This window comes from Bombus vancouverensis, chromosome 17 (genome assembly GCF_051014615.1).
Source record: "Bombus vancouverensis nearcticus chromosome 17, iyBomVanc1_principal, whole genome shotgun sequence".
Classification (NCBI taxonomy): Eukaryota; Metazoa; Arthropoda; class Insecta; order Hymenoptera; family Apidae; genus Bombus; species Bombus vancouverensis.
The window spans coordinates 2,973,719-2,987,254 of NC_134927.1; the positions used below are offsets into that span (position 1 = coordinate 2,973,719).

General features: G+C 41.3%; 1 long non-coding RNA gene across 1 annotated transcript; it reads right to left on the reverse strand.

Annotated features, from left to right (window-relative positions):
• Window positions 1–402: 402 nt before the first annotated feature.
• LOC143303870 (uncharacterized) lies at window positions 403–12,992 on the reverse strand. The gene is made up of 3 exons (XR_013060537.1): window positions 11,695–12,992; window positions 8,225–8,378; window positions 403–1,400 (listed from the first exon to the last, which is right to left on the reverse strand). It is a non-coding gene; the product is annotated as an uncharacterized LOC143303870 (long non-coding RNA).
• Window positions 12,993–13,536: the final 544 nt, after the last annotated feature.

Below are 13,536 nucleotides of genomic sequence, written 5' to 3' on the forward strand. Positions count from 1 at the left end.
TCGGCCTGACGGTGTCGCCGGCCAAATCCGAGGCACTGTGGTTCTTCGACCAGCGACGAAGAGGAACACCTCCACCCGGACTGTCGGTGAACATCGGCGGAGAAGAGGTCCCGGTGAAACGCCAGATAAAGTACCTGGGTCTCACGATAGACAGCGGATGGACCTTCGGACCGCACTTCGAGCAACTGGTCCCGAAGGCGACGGCCGCAGCCAACGCCCTGTGCGGCCTCCTACCGAACATCGGCGGAGCAGGATCTTGCTGCGGAGGCTGCAGAGGACGACCGCTATCCGCATAGCGAGAGGCTACAGGACGACATCGTACGCGTCGGCGACCGTGCTGGCGGCATCCCCCTCGTTCGAGCTGCAAGTCCTGGCGCTCGAACGCGTGTACGAACACCAGAGGGGCCCGACGCCATCGACCGCCAGCCAGCCGGCCCCGAACATCCGGGAGGAGGCGAAGAAGGAGACGTGGGAACGATGGCGCTCGCAGCTGATCCAGGAGGACGCCGTGCGGCCGCACCGGGCCGTTCGCGCCGTGCTTCCCAACTGGGAGGCCTGGAGGGATCGAGGCGGAGCACCGCTGACCTTCAGGATGACGCAGGTGCTCACCGGCCACGGAGTGTTCGGCGAGTACCTGCTAAGGATTCGGCGAGAGGCGACGTCCGTCTGTCACCACTGCGAGGAAGAGGAGGACACGGCGCAACACACGCTGGAGTTCTGTCCGGCGTGGGCGGAACCACGACGCGTCCTACGGCTCGAAATCGGCGAGAGCTTAGCCCCCGAAGCGGTCGTCGCGGCCATGCTCAGAGGGCGCCAGGAGTTCGCCGCCATCCGCACCTACTGCGAGCAGGTCATGCTGGCGAAGGAGCGGGCGGAAAGAAACCGGGAGCGAGCTCGCGATCCGTCCAGGACATCGCAGCGCCCGAGGAACACAACGCGCCGCAGGGGCGCGACGCCGCCACCGGCGCCGCCGCGGCCACCGTAGGAGCGCGAAGAACCGGGAAGAGGCGTCAGGGGACGGGGTCCCCAGGATGACGCAGCAGGAGCGAGGCGCTAGGGGGCGTGGACCCCCCCCCCCAGCGGTCCAAGAAGAGCAGGACGCCTCCCTTCGACAAAAAGGAGAGATAGACGCCCGGGGGTAATCGGTAGTAATTCGGGAGAGATCCCGGGTGCATCTCGACTCAGGCGTCAGGACAGGCCACCGTGGAGGCTTTAGCCGGTACGAATCCGACACTACCCAGCACCCTCTCCCCGGAGGGCGCGGGGCGCCTATGAAGGTTTCCTCCACGAAAAAAAAAAAAAAAAAGGATCCATTCATCGCATCAAGAGGAAACTTCAACGGGAACTCTACGGATTCTACAGCGAAGGACCACGGTCACCTCCTTGATCAAAAGAAGAATCTGCAAAGAATCTCGGTAAGCTGGCTTTCGTACATTGTCGAAACCGTAAACCTGAAATACGTTCTGAAGATAGTGACTCTTCTTCCGCCGAAAGTGTCATATTTCTCAGCATGAACCCAACTGACAAGAGTACCGCTAAACAAAACGAACTAATCGCTACCCTGATTGAACAATTTGAAAGCCTAACTCACGAGTTTAGAAGCTTTAGAAATAGCACCGATCAAAACATTAAAAACATAAAGGAATTTGCGGAAACTAGCGATAGAAATCGCTCTAAAGAAATACGCGATCTTGCAAAAACCATGGAAATAAAATACGACACCGAGACTGACCAGTCGCAAATAAACACCCATTTAGAAACCGCTGCTGATAACGTAACGGATGACGAAACTGACGGACCGAAAACGTCACAAAGACCACGAGCCGCATCTAGCCGCGCCGCGATTAAACCAATAAACAACTACAACGAAGATCGAGGGCTCGAGGCAGATAAGGCCATACGAACTGTCGAGACACTACGAGGTCGAGATGACGTAGGCGTTGAAGATTTCATCTTATCGGTCCGCAAAGCAAGAGCTAGGTGCAAGGCAAGTGACAGAGAGCTATTATTAGATCTCATACTGATCGAAAGGATTACCGACAACGCGAAACGAAACATACGATATCTAAAAATCAACTCGTTCGAAGACTTATATTCATGCTTAAGACAACACGTATTAACACCAACAACTATTAGCAACTGTAGGGACAAATTAAAGAATTTAAAACAAGGGGCAACAGAAAGTGTACAATCTTTTAACTCCAGATTCCGACAACAGCTAAACGAATTAAATTATGCAGTCCAAAACGAAAACCGCACACCAACAGAACGACGCGTAGCTATAGATATTGAAGAACGCGAAGCACTTAAAACATATTTGCTCAACTTACGATACGAGATAGGACAGATGGTGGTATCTAGCGATCCAAAGAACCTGAACCTTGCCCAACAACTAGCAGCTGATAGAGAACAACGGTTACGAGAAGCAAATCGTGTCGCCAACCGCCCAAAGAATCAATCTCACAACACTACATTAGTATCCAAGCGAACTACTACCGATTCACAGCCACAAACTTTTGCTCAGCTACCTAGCCGACCATTAGACGACCGCATGAAACCGAAGTGTCCAAAGTGTTTACGAATTGGACACACAGTCGAAAACTGCTACTCTCGAAATTTTCCATTCGCCAGCCAAGGAAAGATTCCACCTCGAGTAAACCAAACAACGGAGAACCCAGAGGAAGCTTACCTCGAGTTAACTGCGCCACCACCGAAAGATTACTATCAATCGTACTGCAACGAAGAGACGGAGGAAGAGCCAGATTCCTCGTCGATACCGGAGCAGGAATCAACCTTATAAAAGAAAAAGCCTCACTAAACGTCCAAACTTCTAACCCAAAAACCTTCCTAATGGGAAGTGACAAACATACCACTAACAAAATTTGCAATTTAACCATGCTCAAGAAAAATCATCAATTCTACGTAGTCCCTAACAACTTTCCCCTAATCGAAGATGGAATAATCGGACTCCCATTCCTTACAAAGTATCAATACAGCGTCACTAACAATAAACTAACCTTAGACGAAATTATATTACCATTCCAGGAAACCGATAGCAAGATAAGACCAGGCGAAACTCTAATCTCAGCCCAATACATCGAAGGAAAGCCCACAACAGTATGTTTCATCAACACTGGTAAGCAAATCTGTCACATTACAAACGAAATAGAGAAACCCGATAAACTAAGCCAAATTAATAAATTCGCACAAATAATACGTACCAAACATATTGATCCAGAACTTCGAGAACCCCTTCGAAAATCCTCATCAATTACTTAGACGTTTTTAATATGGAAACAGACTCATTACCATGTACCAACTTGACAGAACATACAATCACACTCAAGACAGACAAACCTATAAACATCAAATCTTATAGACCGCCCGAATGTCATAAAAAGGAAATCGAGACTCAAATCAACGACATGTTAGACAAACAAATCATAGAACCATCGGACAGTCCATATAACGCACCAATTTGGGTAGTTCCAAAAAAATTAGGTGCATCAGGCAAACAAAAATGGAGAATCGTTATAGATTTTAGAAAATTAAACGAGCAAACAGACCAAGACGCGTATCCTTTACCAAATTCGGACGAAATACTCGATCACTTAGGCAAAGCTAAATTTTTCTCGGCCCTAGATCTCTCGTCAGGATTTCACCAGATACCTATGGAGCAAAATTCCAAAAAATATACTGCATTCTCAACCCCACAAGGTCACTTCCACTATAATCGCATGCCCTTCGGCCTTAAAAACGCACCGGCGACGTTTCAACGTATGATGGATACCGCGCTACGGGGGTTAATAGGAAATAACTGTTTCGTATACCTGGATGACATTATAATATTCGGGAGCACCATCCAAGAACATAACCGAAATCTAGCCATTATACTAGACAGACTACAAAATTTAGGATTAAAAATACAACCGGACAAATGCGAATTTTTGAAACCAGAATTGGAATACTTAGGACACGTAGTAACAAAGGAAGGAGTAAAACCTAATCCCAAAAAGATTCAAGCCGTGAAAGACTTTAAAACACCAAAGACCGCGACCCACATAAAATCATTCTTAGGACTCGTTGGATACTATAGAAAATTTATACGTAATTTTTCTAAAATCGCAAAACCATTGACAGATCTCACAAAAAAGGACACTCCATTCCATTGGACCGATAGACAACAACTTGCATTTGACACACTAAAACAATAACTCTGCGAAGCCCCTGTACTACAATATCCAGACTTTGACAAAACATTCACATTAACAACAGACGCAAGTAACGAAGGGTTAGGAGCAATACTCTCCCAAGACGGACATCCATACTGTTATATATCCCGAACTTTGAACCCTCCTGAAAAGAATTATTCCACAACCGAGAAAGAGTTATTAGCAATAGTATGGTCAATCAAAAGACTAAGACAATACCTACTTGGTAGAAAATTTAAAATTCAAAGCGATCATCAAGCCTTGAAATGGTTAAAGAATGTTAAAGACCCCTCATCGAGACTCATGCGATGGCGTTTGAGACTCGAGGAGTACGATTATGAAATCGAATACAAAAAAGGAAAAGAAAATACAGCTGCAGATGCTCTATCCCGATTGTATCCTATCACTAATGAAGAAATCCAACCCAATGTAGAAAACCCGGACTATTATGACGAGTATATAGACTGGAAAATCAATATCACCCCAGCTCCGATAACTCAAAAACCTAACAGACCACACTTTAAACAAATTACAAAGACCGAACTGGGAGACTTTAACGAACAGCATTGGTTGCGTCAATTAACCAAACACTTTATTAAACATCGAACCGGACGCTTACAAATAGGAATAAACGACAATAGCTTCAGCACGTTAGAAAAGGTAAATATTCAACTCATGCTGAGGTTTCTAACAACTAGATTCCCTCAAATTAAATTAATATTTGGACAAGATCCGCCAGTAGACTACGATAACGAACAAAAACAAACGATACTACGCGAAAATCATAACGAATTAGTAGGACACTTAGGTATACACCGCACCGTGAAACGAATACAAGAGCACCATCACTGGACAAACCTAGAACAAGACGTTACAGAATTCATACAAAACTACGAAACCTGCCAACGAGAAAAGCTAAATCGTATCAGGGCCAAGGAACAACTCATGATAATTGACACACCCCTTAATCCTAATGACAAAATCGCAATGGACATATTCGGACCTCTCACCAAAACCAAACGGGGCAATCAGTTTATCCTGTCTATCCAAGATCAATTAACCAAATATCTCATCCTCATACCCTTAAAAGACCAAACAGCCAACTCAATCATTAACGAACTTTTGGATCACTATGTGTACATATTTTCCGCACCAAAAAGTATTCTGACGGACATGGGACGAAATTTCGTATGTAAATTGATGGACACATTTGAAAGGGCTTTCAAAATTCGACACATAAAAACCACTTCTCTCCATCCACAATCTAACGGATCCCTTGAACGAACGCATGCCGTAGTAAAGAACCTTATTCGAACTTGTACGACCGACCGACAGAACGACTGGGATGAAAACTTAAAATTAATATGCATGGGATATAATACTTCAGTACACGAGACGACCGGACATACCCCATTCGTATTAACATTTGGACGACAAGCTAACATGCCATCCTCAATATCAACCACTCCTAGCCTAACCAGAGAACAATTGTTTAACCTCTAGAAAAATCGACACAACGCCTATATAGCTAAAGCAAGACGAGTTACCGAATCTAACAAAAGGCGATACCAGAGGGATCAAATGCGAAAAATTATTAAAACACAGACGATATTCCAAGTAAAAGATAAAGTATGGGTACATAACGATCACAAAACTAACAAGCTAGACCACGAATGGCTAGGACCTGCAGAAATCCTCTCATCCAATCCACCCACCTATCTTATCGAATATTCCAACGGTCACACGCAAAGAATCCACGGTAACAGGCTAAAACCCTACCTTTCAGGAAGAAGACCATAATATGGATCATCATAACACTCGAGTACATTAGAAGCGATCTAGAAGTAAAACCATTCAATTACGCCAACATATTCCTGGAACACATTGACAATTGCTATCTGTACAACGAACAAATAGATATCTCCCTTATAGTAGGCCTTAACGATCCAATTGACCAAGTTAATAGATTACAACGCGTAATAGATTTAATAGACCGTCAATGTAAACCACCTTGCGCTTACACACCAGAAATAAGCAGCCTAAAATTTAAGTACAGAAATCTTCAAAACCTGACTCGACAACTCAAATTATTATTGCGTTATAAAAGCAAACGCGGATTGCTCAATGTCATAGGCTCAGTATCCAAAATTTTATTCGGAACTCTCGACGAAAACGATCTAGAACTCATTAACAAGAACATCGATACATTATTTGATTCCAACAATAAAATAAAAACAGTTCTTAGTAACCAAACCGCACTCATCAAACGCGTGCTAGACAATACCAAAACAAATCAACTTGAAAACTTAGCCAACGATATACACAAGATTGAAAACCACAATGAAAAAAACGAAATATTAGTCTCCCTACTAATTCAAACCGAATCTACCATATCAGAACTCCATATAAACATCGACGAAATTTTTAACACTGTTATGTTAGGGAAACAAGGAATCATAAACCCACAAGTTATAGAACCTGAACAATTCTTAAAAACACTTGACCAAATAACGAGACAAAACTTTATGACTAACCATATCGAACCTTCAGTTCAAAACTTTCAACTAATTCTAGATCTAAGCAAACTAAAGGTATGGATAAGAGATAACAAACTTATATATACAATAACTGTGCCGCTTTTGGAAAGCAATGAATGGAAAATAACTAAAATTTACCCGATACCTTCCAAACAAAACTTTGTATTCATTGCGCCTGTAATAGAAACTGATTTGATACTAACCGACTCAGAACAATACACCTTTGTCGATAGTCACTACTTAAACAAATATTGTAAACGAACGGCAATCATCCACATTTGTAAAAGAACTCAACCGAGTCACAATAGAATCAATTCACCTGAATGCAGATCGGAATTAATTAATAATCGACAGACAGTCAAAACTTGCCCGACTGCTGTCTTCAAGCTGGAAGAATTGACGTTCGTACCTTTGCAAACGGAAAATCATTATATTATTATTCCCGCGAAAAACGTACAAATCGACGTGTTATGTAAGACACATAAAATCCTAGAGATTAGACGACCAAGCTTAATCAGCAGTAAAACCGAGTGCATAATCACATACGATCATAATATTATGAAAATAGGAGGATCACATAAAAATATCTCTTACGAAACCAAATTTAAGAATAGCATATACAGCTTCGAAGAAACAGATGTTCCAATCTTAGAGAAAATATTAGAAACAGCTCCAAAAGTAACTCACAATTTTAACCAATATAAAGCCAACCTCGACACATTACAAACACAAATCAGTACCCTGCAATTTGAGCGACGCATAAATTCATTGAAGGAATATGGCATATCCACACTACAAATATTAGGAATCGTAGCCCTAGGACTAGGAACAATATATGTAATGTACAAATGTAAACTTTTCGAATGTCTACGCCGATCACTTCCTAAAAATGTACGTATCAAAATACTCTGCCCTACCGCTCGCGTAAACAGGATCGATCAAACATCAACAGTACCAAGGACTGTCACCTTCCAAAATATCACCGAAGACGAAGATGAGGGGATCATTCAACTTAGAAGCCCCACCAGAGCCTTGCGCTTTAGCGGAGCAAAGCGAAGCTAAGGAGGGGGGAATGTCACGGTGGTCGTGAGAACGCAGCGAAAGGATAATTATATCTCACATACCTTAGCCAGCAGAATGGTGGCTAAGCAGTAATAGAAACCCTATGTGACCGGCATCCACCGATAACCCCTCCACAGGAACCAAGTCCTTGATATAAAAAAATACCTCTCAAGTCAGTACTCGACATTCTTTTCTGTGCTGCTTTACCATTCTGTATCGTTACTCTGTCAGTGTTTAATAAATTTTCTAATAACAATCAAAATTGAAGTACGAATCTCTCACCTTGCGTGCGGAACGTGAAATTACCCCGAATCGACGTGACAATACACTCGTTCGCAAACGCGAGTCGGTGCGCATTTGTACGACCCGCACGAGACGGTTTACTAATCGTTCGCTCACGAAAATGATACTTACCTTCGCGTATGCTTGGAGATACTGTTCACAACTGAAGATTTCGCACAGGACTGTCCACAGGTCGTTACGCCTGATGGAACGACTCTGTCTCCACCAACGCTTACAGCCATGTCCACGAATGCTTGAAGATATTGACGCACCGAAGAAGCCAGCTCTGAAAAGTATCAACTGATAATTACGACTGACGAAACGATTTCGCCTACACGAGCGCTTAAAGAGCACTGAGAGATTCGTTCTGAGCACTGAGTGGTTCGTTACTCCACGTTTAGCGATTCGAAGGCACGGAAGCTGACTCTCTCATCGACATTCACCATTGAAATACTCGAACGAGACTGCCGATACCGTTATTATACTCGGGCGGGCCCAACTCCAGCGAGCGACTCTAATAAGGCTCAAAACGAAGGAGCCGAAATACGAACGCTGATTGGTTTTCAAGAAAATCGAAAAACGGCATATTCGCCCGCAAGATGGCGTTTACTGCGTGAATACGCCCCAAGTGTGGAGGATCCTTCGTGGGAAGAGAGTGAACGATACCTGGATGAATGCGAGGCTTCGATGTTGTGTAAGGGTGGCGCTCGACCGCTCGGACCGTTAAAATCCGTCAGTTATCCTTATAAGAAACTTATAGCATAGGAAATTAGAAATACTGCTACGAGTATCGAAAGGAAACGTTTTAGCTGTTGAAGCCCTTGCTCTTTAGCTCTTCCAAAATAACGCCTTGACTGCGAAAGCGAGTTACAACGAGCTACAACGAGATAAAAGCTACATCATACTATCCAAAATAAACAATCTAAAGTACGACACAATTCCTACGATAAAAGAGAAGATGGATAAACAAAATAAAAAAATATGTCTAAAAAGACTCAGCTAGCGTGTTACCACAGACAAATCAAATTTTTAAGTCAAAAGAACTCTAACTCTATCCCTTCTTTCAAACTGCCTCCAGAGAAACCTCCCCTCCACCAAGAAGCAGGTATAGCGATACAGAAAATCAATAAAGATATGAAGTCTAGTTATTTCATATCATGTAAAGCAACGGAAGAAGTATATGTTATCGGCACTCACTTTTCCAAGACACACACACACACACACATACAACGAACATATGGATCGAGGATAATTACCACAGACAAATCAAATTTTTAAGTGAAAAGAACTCTAACTCTATCCCTTCTTTCAAACTGCCTCCAGAGAGACCTCCCCTCCACCAAGAAGCAGGTATAGCGATACAGAAAATCAATAAAGATATGAAGTCTAGTTATTTCATATCATGTAAAACAACGGAAGAAGTATATGTTATCGGCACTCACTTTTCCAAGACACACACACACACACACATACAACGAACATATGGATCGAGGATAATTACCACAGACAAATCAAATTTTTAAGTGAAAAGAACTCTAACTCTATCCCTTCTTTCAAACTGCCTCCAGAGAGACCTCCCCTCCACCAAGAAGCAGGTATAGCGATACAGAAAATCAATAAAGATATGAAGTCTAGTTATTTCATATCATGTAAAACAACGGAAGAAGTATATGTTATCGGCACTCACTTTTCCAAGACACACACACACACACACATACAACGAACATATGGATCGAGGATAATTACCACAGACAAATCAAATTTTTAAGTGAAAAGAACTCTAACTCTATCCCTTCTTTCAAACTGCCTCCAGAGAGACCTCCCCTCCACCAAGAAGCAGGTATAGCGATACAGAAAATCAATAAAGATATGAAGTCTAGTTATTTCATATCATGTAAAACAACGGAAGAAGTATATGTTATCGGCACTCACTTTTCCAAGACACACACACACACACACATACAACGAACATATAGATCGAGGATAATTACCACAGACAAATCAAATTTTTAAGTCAAAAGAACTCTAACTCTATCCCTTCTTTCAAACTGCCTCCAGAGAAACCTCCCCTCCACCAAGAAGCAGGTATAGCGATACAGAAAATCAATAAAGATATGAAGTCTAGTTATTTCATATCATGTAAAACAACGGAAGAAGTATATGTTATCGGCACTCACTTTTCCAAGACACACACACACACACACATACAACGAACATATGGATCGAGGATAATTACCACAGACAAATCAAATTTTTAAGTCAAAAGAACTCTAACTCTATCCCTTCTTTCAAACTGCCTCCAGAGAAACCTCCCCTCCACCAAGAAGCAGGTATAGCGATACAGAAAATCAATAAAGATATGAAGTCTAGTTATTTCATATCATGTAAAACAACGGAAGAAGTATATGTTATCGGCACTTACTTTTCCAAGACACACACACACACACATACAACGAACATATGGATCGAGGATAATTACCACAGACAAATCAAATTTTTAAGTGAAAAGAACTCTAACTCTATCCCTTCTTTCAAACTGCCTCCAGAGAGACCTCCCCTCCACCAAAAAGCAGGTATAGCGATACAGAAAATCAATAAAGATATGAAGTCTAGTTATTTCATATCATGTAAAACAACGGAAGAAGTATATGTTATCGGCACTCACTTTTCCAAGACACACACACACACACATACAACGAACATATGGATCGAGGATAATTACCACAGACAAATCAAATTTTTAAGTGAAAAGAACTCTAACTCTATCCCTTCTTTCAAACTGCCTCCAGAGAGACCTCCCCTCCACCAAGAAGCAGGTATAGCGATACAGAAAATCAATAAAGATATGAAGTCTAGTTATTTCATATCATGTAAAACAACGGAAGAAGTATATGTTATCGGCACTCACTTTTCCAAGACACACACACACACATACAACGAACATATGGATAGAGGATAATTAACAGAATTATTATGTCAGAAACAGATAAACTGAAAAATGAAATACAGCAAGACATATCGCTAAATAAGACAGTCTTCACATTCTCTGACGAAAACACCTCGAACAACCACAAACAACAAGACACAGAAATAAACTACTTTACAAATTATAACCAACTAAAAATCATTTTCTCTAAATTAAACAATAAACGCTTACCCAACAAAATAAAATGATATTACACAGTGCTCTTTAAATATGCAATAAACAACACGTATTTCCCCAGAAAATAGAAAAAATCTAAATTAACAGCCATCACAGAAGAAAAAAAAAATAAAGACCGCAACTCACCTTCAAACCTGCGATATATAAGTCTCCTACCCAACATAAGCAAAATATTCGAAAGAGTCATAAATAATCCCCTAATCTCCTCTTGCACAAAAAATAAGGTAATCCTAAGAAATCAATTCGGCTTCCTCAACAATCGTTTTTTAATAGTCTATATCCAAGGCATCATGAAATTGCAATGTTTTAGTATTAGGCGACCATTACCAGACATTATATCATTCTCGTTTTGGCACACACTCATGTTTCTTTAAATATTCTATTATTTTGACAATCAAAGACAAATAAGGAAAATACTTATTTCAGGCAACACTCATACCGCGCTCAGTGCACTCGTTCTCGTCCGGAGAAGTTAAATCGTTGTGGTGGTTAGGACAGAGAAGAAGCCATATTGGGTCGCGCGACTATATTGCCGCCGCACGGGCTACTTTGAGACCAAGCGTCGGCGTTCGTAAAGCAATACGCCGTTGGACTTAGCGTCTGCGTTCGTAAAGCAATACGCCGTTGGACTTAGCGTCTGCGTTCGTAAACCAATACGCGGCTGGACGTAGCATCTGCGTTCGTAAAGCAATACGCCGCTGGACTTGGCGTCTGCGTTCGTAGAGCGATAAGCCGCTGAACTTAGCGAAAGAGCAGCTATATTGGACGAGTGCCGATTTCGCCGTCGAGTGACGACGGCACGTGTTATCCTCATTATAAGTAAAAACAAAATAAAAATAATAAATAAAAAATAGGAGACAACGATAATGAAACCGAAAGCAACAAGGCGGAACCCACCATAAACTCAACAAAAGAATGTATTAAACGAAAAATAATAATACAAAAAACAACCAAAGACACTAACAGCATCATAAGACTTTCAGCACAAAAGATACGGAAACTCAACCAGCAGCCAAATCTGATGGCCAGGGCTAAAGAGTTAGAAGACAAATAGGAAAGCACAGACGAAGAAAAGCAATACATCCAAGAAGAAAAGGCAGAAAGAAAAGAAACCATGAAGAATACAATTTGATATACAACAAAGCCAAGAGACTATCAAGTCACAACCACAAACTGGGCCAACAAAAGAGACCACAACGCCAAATGCAATTGTGAAATTAATAGAAGCTTTACAAATAGACGACGTCCATTTCACAAAAGTCTCGCGGTTTACGACGAGAAGATCAAGGGAGAACAACATATTGCTCCCAATTTACATAGTTCAATTATCCCCCCAAAGCAACACAAATAACCTATTAAAAATAAACCGTTTTAACTATTAGGATAAAATGGGAAAAAATAATTAAAAAAAAACAGCATAACACAATGTCACAAGTGCCAGATGATAGGACACACGGCTCAAAATTGCAACCTCAACTACCGCTGCATCAAATGCACTGAGTCGCATGGACCAGGCGAGTGTAAAATAAAAAAAGAAGACGCAGTAAGCATCCCTAAACTCGTGGAGCTACGCAAAAAGCTCAACGAAAAAATAAACAATGCGAAAAAATAAAAAATCGAACGGATCGCCCAAATAAGCCATAAATACGTCCCTGGACTAAAGTTCGCGAACGTAGCAAAACAGGGAAGAGGCCTAAACCAGGCCATCAAGGACTCCCCGCAATTAACAAATATATCTCCGCGCTTAAATCAAACCCCAAACTCAGCCCCCTGCTTAATAGACCCCGAAAAAGCTTTCGGCACGGTCTGGATGCCAGGTCCTATATACAAAATGATTAAGAAAAACCTTCTGAAATACCTATTTAAAATAGTCTGAAATATTATTGAATTCCTTTTGTTGCTTTTCTTGTTTTAAATAAAATAAAAATTTCACAAGATATATACATATATATATATGTCGGGTTAACATTAGAATTTAAGGCGCGTAACGATTCTTCGTTTGAGTTAGCCATCGTTTTACGAGACAGAGATTATATTTACGCGAATATACAAGATTTTACAAAATATTATGAATATTGAGTTTAATGAATGATAAGATTAACAGACGATAAGTTTAACTAATAATTATATTAAAGAATAATAAATTTAACGAATAATAAGAGTAACGAATAATATGTCTTACGAATAATAAATTTAACGAATAATGAGATTAACGATTTATAGGTTTTACGAATAATGAATTTAATTAACACTATTAACAATGTTCCTAGGTTCAAACGAA